Raw genomic sequence first — 18,452 nt, forward strand, 5'->3', positions numbered from 1 at the left:
CTAAATTTATACAGTCATACTAAGTGCTTGCCAGGATGTAGAACAATTGGAACCATCATACATTGATTTTTGTCACGATACATGTACAATCACTTTGGAAAACAGTTTGACAGTTTCTAATAAGGTTGACATATCCTTTACATGTGATTTAGCAATTCTTCTAGATTTTTATCCAAGAGAAATGAAAAGTTAAGTTCACAGACTCTGATGCATGAATGTTCAAAGCGACTTTATTCACAATTGCTAGAAATGGAAATAACTCAGGTGTTCATCAAAAGGTGGTGGATAAACAAATAATGGTATATTTATAACATGGTGTGTTACTCATCAATAAAATAGAACATTGCACTGGTACATGCAACAACATAGATGAATCTCTAAAATATGCTGATTAAAAGGAGCTAGATTCTGAAGGGTACATACTGTACAATTTCATTTATAAGAAACTATAGAAAGAGACAACTCTAATGTGACAGAGTGAAGGTCAATGTTTGCCTGGGAACAGGGCTGGGAAGGGGGACAGCTCACTGATTTAGAAAGGACACAAGGGGCTTCAGGGGTGATGGGCATATAGTATATCTTGACTGTATAGTATATTACATTTGCAAAAACTCATTGAAATGTACACTTAACATGGGTATAGTTTATATGTGAAAATCACACTTCAATAAAGTTGATTAAAATATGTCATCAATAAAACAGAAGGGAAAATAACACACTCTATTTCACTGATGGATGGAAACATTTTGAAGAGTTCTATGGTAGACTTAGCCAGAAGTGCTTTAGGAATGAAAGTCTAAATTTTGTTTCATGACCAAAAAAGAAAAAGAAAAAGAGAGATGCTAAAAGTGAGGAGCAAAATTAGCAAGGGCCTGTGAGGTTGGAGAGAAATAGAAGGAAAGATTTAAACTGCTGCAGACCTAGAAAAAAAGGAGACATACGGGCTCTGCATGATGGCTCATGCCGGTAATCCCAGCACTTTGGGAGGCTGAGGCTGGAGAATTGCTTGAGGCTAGGAGTTCAAGGCCAACTGGGCAACATACAAGATCTTTTCTCTACAAATTTTTTTTCTTAAAGGGACATACATTATATAAAAAAGACCCATGCACATGCATGTCTATAGCAGCACAATTCGCAATCACGAAGACATAGAACCAACCTAAGTGCCCATCAACCAAGAGTGGATAAAAAAATGTGGGTATATACACCATGAAATACTACTCAGCCATAAAAAGGAATGAAATAATATCTTTTGCAGCAACTTAGATGGAACTGGAGGGTATTATTCTAAGTGAGGTAACTCAGGAATGGAACACCAGATATCATATGTTCTCTCTTATAAGTGGGAGCTAAGCTGTGAGGACATAAAGGCATAAGAATGATAAAATGGACTTTGGGGACTTTGGCGGGAGGGTGGGACGGGTGAGGGATAAAAGACTACATATTGAGTACACTATACACTGCTTGGGTGACGGGTGCACCAGAATTTCAGAAATCACCACAAAAGAACTTAATCATGTAACCAGAAGCTACCTGTACCCCTAAAACTATTCAAATACAAACATAAAAAAGGGACATGTACTCAAAGACAGTTTTAGGACATTTTCTCATGTAATATGTTATGCAAACACTACTTCAGTGAGCCACGGAAATCTTCAGTAAAGCCCAACTTATGTTTTTTTATACATCTTCTATTTTAAAAAACGTATTCTCTTATCAATGTTTTCTCCTTTTCTGAATTTTAGTTAATAGACTTATTTTTATATCAGTTTTAGGTTTGTAGAAAAATGAGTTGAAAATACAGACAGTTCCTGTATTACCCTCTCACCTCAGTTTTCACTGTTACTGAGACCTTGCATTAGTTATACAATTGTTTCAGTTGATAAGCCAGTATTAATATATTATCACTAGCTAAAATCCATAGCTTACATTAGATTTTACCCATTGTGGGTTTTGACAGATGTATAAGGGCACATATCTACCATTACAGTATCATACAGAACAATTTAATTGCCCTAAAAGTCCTCTATACTCTGACTATTCATCCTTCCCTCCCCTCAAACTCCCGGAAACCCCTGATCTTTTTACTCTCTCCACAGTTTCACCTTTTTCAAAATACCATGTGAAAGATCTGAGAAACATGAACTGGAAAACAAATTAAGTGAAAACAATTATCTGCCTCTAAGCCAAAGTTGACAGATGGATCCAGGAGGAAGTGAAGTGCAATGATTCTTATCTGTCTACTCTAAGTTTGCCCTACAACCAAAGGATTTTTTTTTTTTTTTTTGCAGGTTATACCAAATAGTAAGCAATCTCCTCTCTCTCTCTGTTTCTTTCTCTTTCTCTCTCTCTCTCTCACACACAAACACACATTAAATATTTCCTAGTATTCATATAGCATTATACTTACAGATATTATTATCTTAAGCTTATTTTGGTTTTGTATATGATGTTAGTGTCAAATAATAATTGAACATTACTTTCTTCTCTCATTTTCGCTAAGCAGTTGAAATCATGGCTCACCAAACAATTACATTCTGATAAGATATTTATGGTTTTCTCCATTTTTTCTATATAGAGGAAACTATATTCCTGTGTGAGTATAATAATTTTATTCAAATGTATGTTTTTAATATTTTTTCAAATTTTAGGAAGATTGACAATTTTAGGTGCTGGCAGGGGTCTTTCTTCAAATATCCATTGGGAAGAAAATTCCACTTTTTTAATGCATTTGGGTCAGTTCCGTCCCTCTAGAGTTAGGGAATTAGTGACTAAAGATGCTTATTGTGGAAAAAGAAGATAAAAAAAGGGTGGGGCACTTGTTAGGCTTTTGATTCAGCATTTTTGGTTCATAGGTGATGTCCCAAGACCTGAAAGCTTACTATAAATGAATAACTCAACTGACACATTTTTGGCTAATTTGAAATCTTTGAGCTTTTTAAAGTTACAATATCACTTTAGAAAATATTATATTAGCTATGGTTGTAGCTAGTAGTTATTCCACAAAATGATATTTTTCTCTTTCACACATTGTTATATCGTTGCTTAGCATATCTTTCTTTTTGTTAAACCTTAAAAATATAACGTTTTTTTCATTAAGACAATCTTATATTTTTTTCATGCATTTCATAGAAAACTTTTATAACTATTTTTAGAGCATTGGTTATGCACTAGGAAACTCTTCTAAAATAAGAGTCAAACAATAGAGATGTTACTTATAATGCCTTTTATCCACAAAAAGAATTAGTTCTGGTAATTTGAGAACTTTGAAATGAAATCTTCATTTTCTGATAATGCTTAAGACAGTATTAAGCAGAGGGCCAGTTGTTTGAGCTCAAAGTTGAAGGGAATGAGAGTTAAATTGTTCTGCATGAGAGATGCTGAGAGATAGAGAAAGGAATGAATAAAAAGAGGCCAGCAGAGAGACGGAGTGGCTGGTGGGAGAAATGAGTGGAGAGAGAGGGAGGATAGGTGATTGGGGGAGGAGGGAGGGGGCTTGATTCTGAGAGTGGAACTAGCCACTGAAAGTCCAAAGAACATAGGAAAAGAGATATGTTTAATGAGTAACATTTGAGTGAAGTGCTGTGCAATTCTGTGTCTCCTTATGAAATATTCCCTAAATGTACATTGGAATCTAAAGTTTTTAAACATGTCAGGTTGGTTTGTGAAGCAGTGAAGAGGAGGACATGAAGACAAATTGTGTTACATAAGTAAAAAGAATGCATAAATCTAGAAGTCTCCATAGTGTTCCCAGTTGTAATGAGGATCAAGGGCTATTTGAAATACTTAAAATATCTATAATGACATGAGATGCTGTCATACATGCCATACTATCTCATTTCTTAATTTGTTTAGCAAATAATTTAGAAAGACTAGCACATGAGAACATAACTTTGGGGTTCAATATAATTGAGTATGGAACATGTCAAGTAGTTATGAATCATCAACATGGAAATTTCTTCAACATAATTTAAGGGGCAGCATATTTTATAGCTCCCACTCTAGCAGGAATTATGCTTATTAAATGAGATTGAATTTACAGAAGTGTCCATGGAACATGAAAATCTCTCAGAAGTATTCTGTTGTATGCCATCATTTGTTTATCCATTCATTTATTTCACTTATCATTGATATAACTTATTGAAATAATGTGGGTTATTTCCAGTTTGGGGTTGTTATGAATCTAATTCCTATGAACCCCCATGTACAAGCCATTTTGCAGATATATGTTTTCATTTTCCTTGTGTAAAACAGGGAAGGAATTGTTAGGTTATATGATGAATAGATGTTTAACTTCATATGAAAGTGAAGAAAACTGAGTGGGTGCAGTGGCTGATGCCTGTAATCCCAGCAATTTGGGAGGCCAAGGCAGGAGGATCACTTCAGCTCAGGAGTTTTAGACCAGCCTGAGCAACATATGGAGACCTTGTCTCTACTAAAAAAAAAGAAAAAAAAATTAGCTGGGCATGCATCTGTAGTCCCTGCTACTCAGGAGGCTGAGGTGGGAGGATTGTTTGAGCCAGGGAGGTCAAGTGTGCAGTGAGTTATGATCATACCATTGCATTCCAGCCTGGGCAACCGAGCAAGATCCTGTCTCAAACAAACAAACAACAACAACAACAAACAAAGAAAATAAAAAACTGTTTTCCAGGTATTTGTACCATTTTATACTTTCAGCAACGGTGCACAAAAGTTTCAGTTGCTCCACTCGCTTGCCAGCATTTGGCATTCTAAGTCTTTGCATTTTGGCCATTCCAGTGGCTGTGTAGTGGTATCTTATTGTGGTTTTAATTTGCATTTTTGATATGGGTTGGCTCTGTGTTCCCACACAAATCTTATCTCTAATTGTAATCACCACTTACTGAGGGAGGGGCTTGGTAGGAGGTGACTGGATCAGGGCATGGTTTCCCCCATGCTGTTGTCATGATAGTGAGTGAGTTCTCATGAGATCCTATGGTTGAAAAAGTGGCACTTTCTCCTTCAGGCTTGCTCTCTCCCTTGCCACCTTGTGAAGAAGGTACTTGCTTCTCCTTCACCTTTAGCCATGATTGCAGTTTTCCTGAGGCCTCCCAGCCATGCAGAACTGTGAGTCAGTTAAAACTCTTTCCTTTATAAATTACCCAATCTCAGGTAATATCTTCATAGGAGTGTGAGAATGGACTAATGTAATTTTCCTTATGATTAATGATGAACATCTTTTTATATCCTTATTGTTGATTCATAAACTTTTTTTGTGTGTGAAATATCTGCTTAGGACTAGTCCTTTTTTAAAAAGTGGGTTGTTTATCTTCTAATTAAAACTTTAAAGTTCTAAATAAAATCTTGACACATGTATCTTTTCTGATAAAAGTATTATGACTATTTTCTTCTAGTCTGTGGCTTGCCATTTCGTTTTCTTAATAATGTCTTTCAGAGATCCAATGTTTTAAATTTTGTTCAACTTACCAATTTTCATTTATGGTGTATGCCTTTTGTATTCTTGATAAAAAGTCTTTGTCTACCCCAAAGTCCTGAATATTTTCTTATATATTTTCTTCTAGAAATTTTTTTAGTTTTGGATTTTGTGTTTTAGTTTATGGTCTATGTCAAGGTAATTATTATTTGTGGTGTAAGATAAGCACTGAGGTTCATATTTTTCCATGGGAATATGAAGTTAATTTAGCAGCATTTTTTAAAAGGAATTTTCTTTCCCATTGAGCTACCTTGGTGACTTTATTTAAAAAATAATTGCACATCTATGTGTGAGTCTCTTTCTGGGCACTCTTTACTGTTCCATTAATTTATACATATCTTCTTGCTTCACTATCTCAAGTAATGTAGTTTAAGTCCTGAAATTTGGTTACATAAGTACTTCAACTTGTTCTTTTTCAAAATGGTTTCAACCGTTTATATTCTTTGTATATGTATATACAAATATATGGATGTCTTGAACAAATATATATGTAATCTAAGATGTGTGTGTGTGTGTGTGTGAGAGAGAGAGAGAGGGAATCAGCTTGTCAGTTTATAAAAAAAAGGTCTATGGAATTCTTAATTGCAATTGTGTTGAATTTGTACATCAGTTTATGGAGAATGGACATCTTAATAACATGGAGTCTTCAAACCAAGATACATTATACATCTCCCCATTTAATTTGATCTTTAATTTTTTTCAGCAGTGTTTTACAGTTGGAAAGGTCCAGTGCATCTTTTGTTAAATTTGTTTCTAAATGTTTTATGGTTTTGATGATGTTATACACAATAATTTAAAATTTTTAATTTTCCAATTATTTGCTTTGAATATATAGAAATACAATTTATTTTTGTTAATTGACCTTCAATTAAGAGAACTTGATAAATTTTCTTTTTACCTCTAGAGTTGTTGTGTTGATTTCTTAGAGTATTCTACATACACAAGTACAACATTGGCAAACAGCAACAGTTCTATTCCTCTCTTTACAATCTGTGTGTATTTTATTTATTTTTCTTGCCTTATGGTACTTTCAATACTATACTAATAGGAGTAGTGTGAGTGAATGCATTTCTCTTATTCTTGATCCCAAGGAGAAGTTTTCAGTATTTCACTATTAACTACAAAGTCAGCTGTGGGTTTTCCTTAGAGGCCTCTTATTAAATTGAGAACATTCCCTTCTATTTCTAGTTTTCTGAGAGTTTGGGAATAGTGTTTAATTTTTGTTAAGTGTATTTTCTTCATCTTTTGAGATAATAATATGATTTTCTTCTTTATTCTGTTACTGTGGTTAGTTACATCAATTGATTTTAAAGTTTTGAGACAGTATTGCATCCCTGAGATAAATCCCACTTGGTCATAGTGTAATATCTTTATTACATTTTGCTGGATTCAACTGGCTAATGTTTGTTGAAAATTCTTGCTTCTTTATTCATAAGAGGTGTCATTCTGTTAATTTTGAGATTTCACAGTTTATTTCCTGTAGAATCCTCTGTTTTATTCTGCATAATCCATATGCTAATCTAGACCAGGATTTTTACTTTCTGTTTTAACTTATAATTTCTGTGCATTCTATGCTTCCCCCCCTAGTGTTTAATGACGGATGTTGTTTTTTTTTAATTGATTTTATCTTTCTTTATTACCACTTGCAGAAAATTCACAATCTCTATTAATGTATTTGCTCAAAGTTTACATTGCGAATTAAGATTTTCATTCTAAGAACTTCAACCTCTTCCCTATACATTTGAGCTAGGATTTCTTTAGATGTATTATACCTAATAATTTCATATCTGATACAAGGTATTTTCACTTGGTTTGATACACAATGACTTAACTTAAATGTTTCCCTCCTTTTCCTCAGACCCAATTATCTTTTTTTCCCCAGTATTTTCTGTTATTGGAAACTCCATAAATTTTATTACCCAAATCAGAAAAATGTGGTTTTCCTTCTCTGTCACTCTCTATTTTGGGTCCATGACTAGATCTTGCCAATTCTATACCTTAAAAACCTCTAAATCCGTCTCCTCTTCTTTCTCTTCTCTGTCATTGCATTCATATGCATAACATTTTTCTCCTGGATTTCTGGAATTATATTCTGACTGGTTGCATTTCTACTTTTCAACCTGCCCTTCACTTTGCCAGTTGGTTGACTTTTCTGAAAACCAAATTTACTTTTCTGCTTAAGACTTAATGTCACTTTTTGCCTTTAGAAAAAACATGAACTCTTTAGTACAATTCACAAATTCTTAAAGATCTGTTTCCTATTTAAAAAATATCCAAAATGGATTTGAGTTGAAAACAAATTTTACATAACTTAGCAAAGTGAAAAACTATAACAGCTTCTATGCAATAACCTGAGTCAACATTTCCCTGACTGTAGCATGACTGAGAGTTTTACACTTCCACACAACTAAGAAACCATCTTATTCCCACTTTTGTGTGAGCCAGTAATTATATACTTGATTTAAAAAAAAAAACAACTTTGTCAAGATATTCACATTTCTTTGTCTCTAAATCTGTTTTCATTTGTGTGAGGCAAAAGTCCCATGGCTCTAAGGGAAAACTTGTATTAATCATATTCATATAGAAAATTAGGCTTCATTTGATGAAATGGCAATGATTGGAATTAAACAATTGTTTTAGCTCAAATGTCTCTTCATTACTAGGGACTTACCTGGTTCTCAAGTCAGAAATGATCCACTCTTCTTTTGTGCTCTGAATGCCCCTTGAACCTCACATTGCTTTACTTTGCAGCTAATTTTTTCTATATCTGTTTTCACAAAAGTTTGAGTTTTTGAGGCAAAGATGTTTTGGTATTCGCCCACAATGTGTCATGCAGAGTCTGGCTCAAAGACAGAATTTCATAAATGTGACTCAAATTCGTGCCAAGACAAAAAAGTGTAAGAGTACAGACACAGAGTTGTTATAAACATGGACGTTACAGAATGCCAGCTTTGGAACCTCTGGAAGACAATTATTTGCCTCCTTGTTCCCCAAATTCAGAGTCTCACGGATCAAATTCATGTCATTATTAGAAATGCAAATGCAAGAATATAGAAATCAGCTTCCTAGATTAGTGTTTCTTAGATTTTGGTACTTGTTTATATTTAAGTCGTTTTTACTGCAGTTTCAGAGGGCAATGCTGATGTCTTGCCAGCAAAGCCAACACTCTTTTGCTGTTTCTATCATCTTAGACCCCAGGTATTTGATTTTCTTATGTTATCATTTTTTACTGTTTGCTATCATTGGCTTAATTGTGACAAAAGAAAATATTTTGTTTTTTCTTATTTTTCATTTCGTCTTGCAATAATTGTGTAAAATAAATTAAATCAAGTTTTTTTTTCATATGAGTGGAGAAAAATTTTAATGAGCAATTTGAAATACATTTTTGCATATGGCCAACATATTTAAAATCTTCATTTGCTTTTTACTTTAATCTTGGATATGAGAAAAAAGGCATCATAAAAGCAGAATCTTAACAGATGCATGATCCTCACATATGGTTTATGAGCACAGATCGAAAATGAGTAATACCAAGTTGTTTATTATTTCCATCCCTGTGGAAATTTTGATGAATAGAAAGTTAAATCATGAGACAATTGTAGCTTTCTCAAAAATAAGCAATTTATATTATGGCACAAACAATAAATATGCAAATGTATGTGAGGCATAGCACTACTCGTATTTGTCTGAAACTCTTTTCTACCTACATCAAGATCTTCTTTGATACATTTAATTGTTAAAGACAGTAAAATGGAACTTCCAGAACATGTTATTCAAGCATATTAATCTAGAGTAAAAGCATACAGATCAGGTAGGCTCTTATCTAGCATTAGGTAGGATCTTATCTAGTATCAAGATGAAACAATACGATTTAAACAAAACTATAATATTTGGGAAATTCTGCTTTTATTTATTTTTTTAAACACTTATTAACTGAACAACCTTGGACAAGTCTCCCCATTGTCTCTCTGAGTCTGCATTTTTATCTGTGAAATAAAAAATGTCTGCCTCACCCACCTTAATAAATCCAGTAAATATTTATTTAGCTATTTTATGGGACATACACTGTTCTAGGCAGTTATGTTTTATAACAGAAGGGATACAAATGTGTAAGGAGACATTAATAAACATAAATGAACATCACAATAAATAAGTGATGTGGGGGAAAACAGCAGGGTTAAGGAATAAAGTTTCTGGTGGGAAGAGAAGGCTTACTGCAGCTTAAAATAAAATTGTCAGGGAGGGCTCCACTGAGTAAGTGGCATCTGAGAAAAAATTAAAGAAATGTAAAGGACCAGCCACCAGCGAAGAGCACTCCAGGCTGAGGGAATCACCAGGGCAAAAGCCCTAGGGATTAATTGGTGTCAGCAGAGTAATGCGGAGGCCAGCATGTCTAGGATGGAGTCAAGGGGAAAGCCATGGAAATCAGAGAGGTAATGAGAACTCAGGTACAGACTAATCATGTAAAGTTTTAAAAGCCATGATAAGAAATTTGCATTTATTTCAGGGGGAGGTGTGAAGACTTGGAAGGGTTTGAGGAGGAGGGTTTTAAAAGGATGACTCTGACTACTATCTTGAGAGTTTATTATAGAGCAAAAGGGAAGAAAGAAGACCAGTTATGAGGCTACTGGAGTGATCTGAGAGAGATGATGTTGGTGAACAGACCAGGATACTAGGGTTGGGGGTCAGGTGAAGTTCTTGAATTGTAGATATTTTTGCAAGGGAGAGCCAACAGCATCCCTTGATAGACTGGAGGGATGTGAGAGGAATTGAAGAGTCAGAGGGGCTCAAATATTTTGACCTGAGCAACTAGAATGGGGGAGCTGATGTTAACTCCTATAGGGAAACTGCAGGTGGAGTAAGTTTTGAGGAGGAACATCAGAAACTCAGTGTTGGTCATGTGAAGGTTGAGACATCTGTTAGGCAAACTAAAATGATGTTATAGTTAAAAGTCCCAAATTGTGAGTGGCTTAACATAGCACAGGATTTCTTCTCACTGAGGATACATATCAAACATGAGCATTAGAAGCTCTGCTTTATGCATGTATTCAGGCATCAGAGCTGATGGAAACATCACCATATTGTAACTGTGTCTGAAACATATGGCTTGCAGGTTACACAGCAGGGAGATAAAAGAACTGGTGAGTCACACATTGGTTTCTAATGTATCAGTCCAGAAGTGACACCGATCACTTTCTCTCATAGCCCATTGATCAAAGCCAAAGGTATTCATGTGGTGCCACCTAACTGCAATGAGGAAGGAAATATGGACTGTGATACAGGAGAAGGCAAGGTGAGAGGCCTGTTTGTATCATATCAATTTGAGGGTGGTTGACCATGTGGATAGTATTTAAATCAAAGACATTGTGAAATCACCAGGGATTGAACAGAATTAAAGAAGTGGAAGGACGTTTGAACCATGGGGCACTCCAGTGTTGGGAGGTCTGGGAGAGGAAGAAAAAAACAGTAAAAAGGAGACTCGCAAAGGCCATCTGGTGAGGTAGAAAGAAAGTCAGGAGACCAGGGCACCTGGAATTCAACTGAAGAAAAGGCATCAAGGAGGAGAGATTGAAGGACTGTGACAAATTTTGCTGATATTTTCCAGTAAGATGAGAACTGAGAATTGACCGTTGCATCAGCCAGGGGGAGCTCATTGGTGTTCTCCACATTTTTGGAAGCATGATGATTGCAACCTAATTGATGAGGATTTAGGGGAGAATGAAAAGAGAGGAATTTGAAACAATTGGAGTAGCTTTAGGCAGCTCTTTCTGAGAACACTTGATATAAATGATAAGAGAAATAAGAATGGTTGCTAAAGAAAGAAGTGGGACCAAGAACAAGGTTTTAAGGTTTTTTTTTAGAATGGGAAAAATAGTAGCACATATGTATCTTAATGGATAGAGAGAGAAAAATAGATGCTACAGGAGAGAGAGGTGGAACTTGCTGAAATAATGTTCTTTAAATTAAAAAAAAAAAGTTTTTTAAAAGTTTTAAATTTGTGGGTACATTGTAAGTGTATATATTTATGGGGTACATTAGATATTTTGATAGAGGCATACATAACAATCGCATCATGAAGAATGGGATATCCATCCCTGAAATGATATTCTTGAGCAAGGGGGAGTAGATGTGTGTACAGCACATATGGAAGAATTGATTGGCTTTAGCTGGGAGCATGGAGAGCTCATCTCTAGTGGCAAGCAGGAAGGCAGAATTAAAATCTAGATGTGGAGATGGGAGTCTCTGTAAATATGGTGAAGCTTGTGTGCCATGTCTATGAGAGCTGTGCCTGAGATTTGGCATGAACACCAAGTGAAATGAATTCTAAATTAATAGACAGATATGTGTTATTATTAATTTTCTAATAGCTTTTAATAGCTTAGTATTAGCAAAAACTGAGGCTGGCAATAAAAAGTCCATAGAAAGCTGGCAGGCCAGGCTTATCTGGAAGAAGATACAGCCTATCTACCGGCTCTCAGCCACAGAAGAGTGTGCAGGCTTTCTGGACCAATCACATCTTCAGAGATGATGCTTACTAGAGGAACATGAGCAGAGTGAGGGAGAGTTATCCTCAATTATTTTATAGAAGGATGGATTTGGAATTGAAGTGGTGTAGTCCTACACACCTCCAATGCTGGGCTGCCTTTATGTGGCTATATTTGCCCATAAACTAACCTAGAGTCAATAGTTATAAGAATTTGTTAACTCAATCACTTGGGAATCACTTAGATGTGTCACTTGTAGGCAAGCTGCAGCCTTCTTATGGGCTGGTGCCTTGGGAATGTTAGAGCCACACTTAGGAGAACTGCATGTTCTAAATTATATCATTTACATTTTTACCTAATAAACAGAATGTTATGCAATAATAATTATATGACATTCTCTATAGGTTCAGTATATCAATTTTTAATATTATTCAGTATATTAATAATGTAATATTATTACATTCTGTTCTGTAGTAATAATTAATGTCTTCCTAATGTGGGGTGAATTTAACTCTCTGAGGCCCAGAGTGCTACCCAGGATTTGACAGGCTAGTGACATTTCTGTCGCTTTAGGGATTATTGTTTCCTTTTGGAACAAAACTGAACTATGCAGAGATTTGTTTTGTTGTGTGTGTATGTGTGTGTGTGTGCATGCATGTTCCTGATTAATTCAAATTGGCAGTAATTGACCAATTAACTCTATGAATCACTGGAGCTTTTCTGCCTTTTTGGATCTATGAACTGTTTTATCTTAAATTAGTAGATGTTATATCTTGAAGCTGCCATGTTCTGGAAAATCAAGCTATTTATGCTGCTATAGTTCTCAAATATGTCCAAGGAATATTACCAATCACAGAAGAACAGAACTATCCAGAGAATTTCTGTACTGTAGAGATTTGTACTCAGAGGTGTGAAGGAAAAGATTGCAGAGGCCATGTGGTTGCCCATTGCCATCATCTGTGTTGCCCAAAGAAGGGAAAGGACTGTGAAATAGAATTGCCAGTGGAGACTCTCTCTGGTCTTGTCAGCAAGCTTTTTATGAAAAACACAATCCATTCTTCCACTCCAGACCTTTTAACAGGATAACAGTTGACCAACTGCCAGGATTTATTGGCTGGAATACAAACACACATCACCATGTCATAACACAGTCCTAAACAGGAACTTCTACATTCTTTTTATGCAGGTTCTGAGTTTTTCAGGCATTTGTCTTACTTCCCCACCTTGCTTATCAAACATAAATTGATATGCTGAACCTATAGAGATGTTCGAAGGCTTTTATTTTTTCTAATATGCACTTAGAATTCTTGCAAACATAATACATGCCCTTTAAAAAAATAAAATATGGAGAAATTTATAACATTAGCTCCTCGCCCCATCTTCTACATGTAATTCTGTTTCCCAGAGACAACAGTTTTTTTTTCCCCTCTAAGTGTTTCTGTTTTAAACTTCTTTCATACCTAAACTTCATAAATCTACATGCTATGCATACTATGCTACTATTTCTTAATTTTGCACTTAGGTGTAATTTATTGACTTTCTGATAAAATAGATGGAGACTTAGCAGTGTTATATCCTCCACACCATTGCTACCCCCACCTTCACCCTCTAGCTTCGTTACAGCACTGTTCTCACAGTACTTTATGACTTCTTGGTTATTTGTGTTGTCTACTGATTATAGACTTCTAGGCTTCCCGGTCCATGAAAGGACACTAGTGATTTAAACTAATTTAAACTTTTGTTTTAAGCTATCTTCCTAGTTTTCATCTCCCAATTTACATCACTTATACTTTCACGTATACATGTCAAGTTTAAAAGCATTTGCATTCTGTTCTACACCCATAATTAACAGCCTTCTGATGTGTATGTAGTTGACTTTCAAGAGTTGAAAATGAACACATTCTGGGCTGTGACTTTTTTCTGAATAACTTCACTAGTTATCCCATCTCATTCTACTTTTGCCTCCTGTAACTTCATTTAAAACTCTTACTTGCTGGTAGTCCATCTCCAGTTCTTTCGTTTTTGTGATTCTGTGTTTTCTTTATTGCTTTACTTTTGGTAAAATCTAGAGAGAAAAAGAGGATAAACAAATGTGTGAAGTCCATCATCTTTCACCAGAAACTCCTTTTGAATTTGATTTTCTTCTCAGTACATGTGCAAAAGAAATATGTTGAACCAGTAATTATCTAGCTTGGCTTTCATGTTTTCAATAACGTACTACGTTATATATGTATATATATATAATGTAATTCCAGTAGCACATTATTGAAAATATGAAAACTTAACTATATATATTTCTGCAGTTTTCATTTCTGCAGTTTCACATTTTATTACTGCTTTAAATTTAGAAAGGAAAGTAGTTCTAACTCAAAGCTCTCTGAGATAGCAAATAGAAAAGGCAAGCACACAGTTTGGGAAATTTGAAGAAGCATGTAAAAACTGACCATTGATCTTAATTCAATCTTTTCTCTCTGATGATCTTAAAAATATTGAAAACAGAAACACTTTATTTTAAAGCATTGGCGTGATATCTTCATTCCTTATTTAGTCTCCTTTTCCAATCACAGTTTACAATACACCTGGCAGGCAATACCCCATTTTGATATCTTCATCTGCACTGCAGGATAAGATAGTAGCATGCTTTCCTCTTGCCTCTGTCTTCTGTAAAATCTTGTTTACAGTTTTAATAACTCCTTGGAACAAGTTACTGTACAACATAAACATATATTCCTGTTTATTCAGAGTGACAGTTTTGTTATCGTTGTATTATAAAAACAATTGTGATTCTAAATAAAATATATCCATAAATTAAACTCAGAGATCAACTTAACTATAATATGTACACAATTTTCATCTAGCTTGAAATAGTTGCTTACAACACAGGCAATGTCTGCATGATTCATTTTTTAAGTACATAAAAATTTATATCTCCCTGTTTTCTTACTCATCATTAGTAGGATGATTTTTTTGAATATTCTCATTACCCCTTTGTGAGCTCAGGGAATGCCCTGATGCACCAGCAGGTCTCACTGCTTTGTCTTGGACTGAAGGTGGCCTTTGGAAAAGGTGACTTCAAAAAAAGAGAGAGAATGCAGCTTAATGGTGAAATGGTTTGGCTTGGAGACGAGGTCGTGAGTGCCAGTCCTGGCTTTGTACCCTTCTGGCTGGGTGACCTAGGACACTTGACTTATTCTCTCAAAGCTTGTGAAATGGGAATAATAATAATAATAATAATAATAATACCTACCTCATACGGACATCAAGAGGCTAAAATAAATAATGCATGGAAAAACAGGAAAATGTCTGCACACTAAGTACACATTAAATACTGCTTATTTTTATTCTTACTAATTTGAATTGTTAATGATTCAAAAATATTAATCCTGTGTAAGCACACAGAAATACCTACACATGAATTTCTCCTTAAGTTTTTGAGGATCTAAAGTGCATTCTGAGGATAGCTTTTCAATATGAGGAACTTTTCCTTATTTCACTTTACAGGCATGATTTGTATTTTAGGAATTGTTTGCACAGTGTGTGGACGGAAATCCTAAGCCCAACTTTTACTTTTTCTTCAAGTAGGACGTCAAGTTTGTATATAGTTTATTAATATCTAAATCCCTGTTTTTATTAGGTTGCCTTTAGTGTCTCGACATAAAGATTAGTTTCAGAAAACTTGAGCTGTCAAGTTAAACCTGTTTAACATTTACTTTGCACAGCAAACAAATCCCTAAATTTCTAAGACGCAAGCTTGTGTGCCCCTAACTAGGCAAACAAGAAAAGATGAGTTAGGGGAGGGGAAATACTAAGGCTTGATTTTATTATCGCTGTATTATTTATTTAAAAATAGTTTAAAAATTTTGATAGCTTTTGGGGAACAAGTGATTTTTGGTTACATGGATGAATTGTATAGTGGTGAAGTCTGAGATTTTAGTGTACCTGTCACCTGAGCAGTGTACATGGTAATCAATATGTAATGTTTTTATCCCTTGCCCTCCTCCTACCCTCCCCCTTCTGAGTCTCCAATGCACATCATACCACTCTGTCTGCCTTTGCATACCCGTAGCTTAAAGACTTGATTTTAGTCCTGACTCTTCCGCTCACTTTCCTTTTTTTTTTGAGATGGAGTCTCACTCCATCACCAGGCTGGAGCGATCTCAGCCCATTGCAGCCTCCGCCTCCTAGGTTCAAGTGATCTCCTGCCTCAGCCTCCAAAGTAGCTGAGACTACAGGTGTGTGCCAACAGGCCTGGCTAATTTTTGTATTTTTAGTAGAGACGGGGTTTCACCATGCTGGCCAGTATAGTCTCGATCTCTTGACCTCATGATCGGCTCACCTTGGCCTCTCAAAGTTCTGGGATTACAGGGGTGAGCTACTGCAACCAGCCCTCTGCTAACTTTCTTAAGTCAATTCGTGAATTGACTTAAATCAATTCATGAATACTTATCCTGTACTACGTTTTAGGAACTGAAGTAGAGAGACAAATAAAATCCCTTTCCTTAGAAAACACACAGCTTGGTTTGGAAGGCTGATAAGTACAATCCAATGTCTGTGACAATATGTAAACAATGTGACAATACCACACATCACTGAAAGGGGGTCACAGACAGGATGCTCATGTCCTGGAGGAAGCGATATCCTACCTGTATATAGGATACCTTGGCAGAGGTGGATTCAAGTTTAGTGGAGTCTGAAGCTTATACAGTTTTGTTTTGTTTTGTTTTGTTTTGTTTTGTAGAGAGAGAGGGAGTGGTTTAAAATAAAATGAAAAAATTAAGTACATGATTTTGGAAGAGAATGGTGAAGCACCCTGCTGTTTTATCTTCCTTAGCTTCAGGGTATATCCCCATCATCTCCAGGGGAAAAAGGTAGAAAATGTTCTGGGAGTCAGAGTTTGAGAAAAAACTGCCATCTAGGAACTTTCTGGTACAGCTTGGAGTACAGAGTGTGGGTGCTGATGGGAGATGTCAGCAGACGGAGAGGTAAGGAGCCAGATCTTGAAGGGTTTAATGTAACTAGGACCTAGGCAGTCTTTCCTCCAGAATTCTATCTGAATAGTACAGGAAACAACTGAGGTACTTTTTTCTCTCTTTTAAAAGAAATTTAATTGTGATAAAATACACGTAATGAAACAGTTGCCATCTTAACCATTTTTAAACGTATCATTCAGTAGTCTTAAGTATATTCACATTGCTGTGCAGCCAATCTCCAGAACTCCTTTCATCTCGCAAAACTGAAACTCCATATCTATTAAACAACTCCCCTTTCCCGTTTCCTCCCAGACTCTGGAAACGACCATTTCTGTTTTCTGTTTCTATAAATTGACTCCTCTAGGTACCTCATGTAAGTGGAATCATATAGTATTGTCTATAAAGCCAACCTCTCCAAGCTGCCTGATCTCAGTGCATTCCATATGAACATTATGAAATCTTTCATGATTTGTCCTATACTAAATATAATTGATGTAAAGAAATGACTGAGTACCACTGATATCTATTCTATTCCAAATTTTAATTAGAAAGTGTTTGTGAGAGTTTAAACGGGATAGTTTGTTCCCAGAATTTTATCTCATTAGTTTGTTCCCAGAATTTTATCTCATTTCTGCCCTAGTGACAAACATGTAAGACTTGTTTCATTTATGACCTTGTATGGTAGCCCCTTTGGTATGGATTAATTTGTTTAATGGGCTGTTTAAGAAAGACAGCTGGTTAACAAATTATTTCCTCTAATGTATTTCCAAATTTGTGTTAAACGATGGCCTTGAGAAAAGGTCTTCATGAATGTAAGATTTTTCTAGTGAATGCCAAAAGAAGTCTTATTTATGGCCTGATTCTTCAAAGACACAGTATCTTTTTGTTTGGTATACATCATTTTCAATATGATTTTCATGACTGTGAAGGGGAAGCACATTATTTTCATGTACTAATACAGGCACTGAGATAGAAACTGTCTAAGAGAGGTGTAAGAATATCTGTTATGTTTCCTAGTATGAAATCTTAAGACTCACATTATTAGTTAAGCCTTTGTATAATAACAGAAACTCAGTTTTTGTCCAATTTATTTAATTATATATTGTTCATACCTTAATTATTTCATGAATAGATAAGGCTGACTACAGGCAGTACTGTGAAATGGAATTTTGGGAGACTCTTGCTTACTCTTCATGTGTCTTACCACTCAACTAGCATTCTTGTGACTTAATGCTTTTGCTTCCACCCAAGCACACTGTTCTCAGCTGTACCCCATGGCATACATTGTACCTACGATGGTACAATGCCATCAGCCCTTCCACTTTTGGGAAATTCCAGGCATTGTCTGATGCCTGGACAGAAATAGATATGTTGAATGTAAAAGATTGATAGTTGTTTAATGTTATTTCTCTAAATGTATTTATATTTTTGTATGATAATGCTTGGAAAGGAAATGCATACCTCATTCTAACAAGGAAATTGCTACCTGAAATGAGGATATATTTTTGGCTGGAAGCAATTTTACTTATACTATATAGTCAACAA

General features: G+C 35.4%; 1 long non-coding RNA gene across 1 annotated transcript in view; it reads left to right on the top strand.

Moving 5' to 3' along the window:
* Window positions 1–9,774: 9,774 nt before the first annotated feature.
* The window catches only part of LOC135269658 (uncharacterized), a 36,826-nt gene continuing 28,148 nt past the window's right edge, over window positions 9,775–18,452 (top strand). Inside the window, exons 1-2 of the long non-coding RNA XR_010337897.1 lie at window positions 9,775–9,885; window positions 10,658–10,745. This is a non-coding gene — a long non-coding RNA (uncharacterized LOC135269658). The remainder of the gene's footprint in view (window positions 9,886–10,657; window positions 10,746–18,452) is intronic.

Source organism: Aotus nancymaae, unplaced genomic scaffold, assembly GCF_030222135.1.
Source record: "Aotus nancymaae isolate 86718 unplaced genomic scaffold, 86718_ANA_hifiasm-v0.15.2.pri h1tg000002l, whole genome shotgun sequence".
In the NCBI taxonomy this organism is placed as follows: Eukaryota; Metazoa; Chordata; class Mammalia; order Primates; family Aotidae; genus Aotus; species Aotus nancymaae.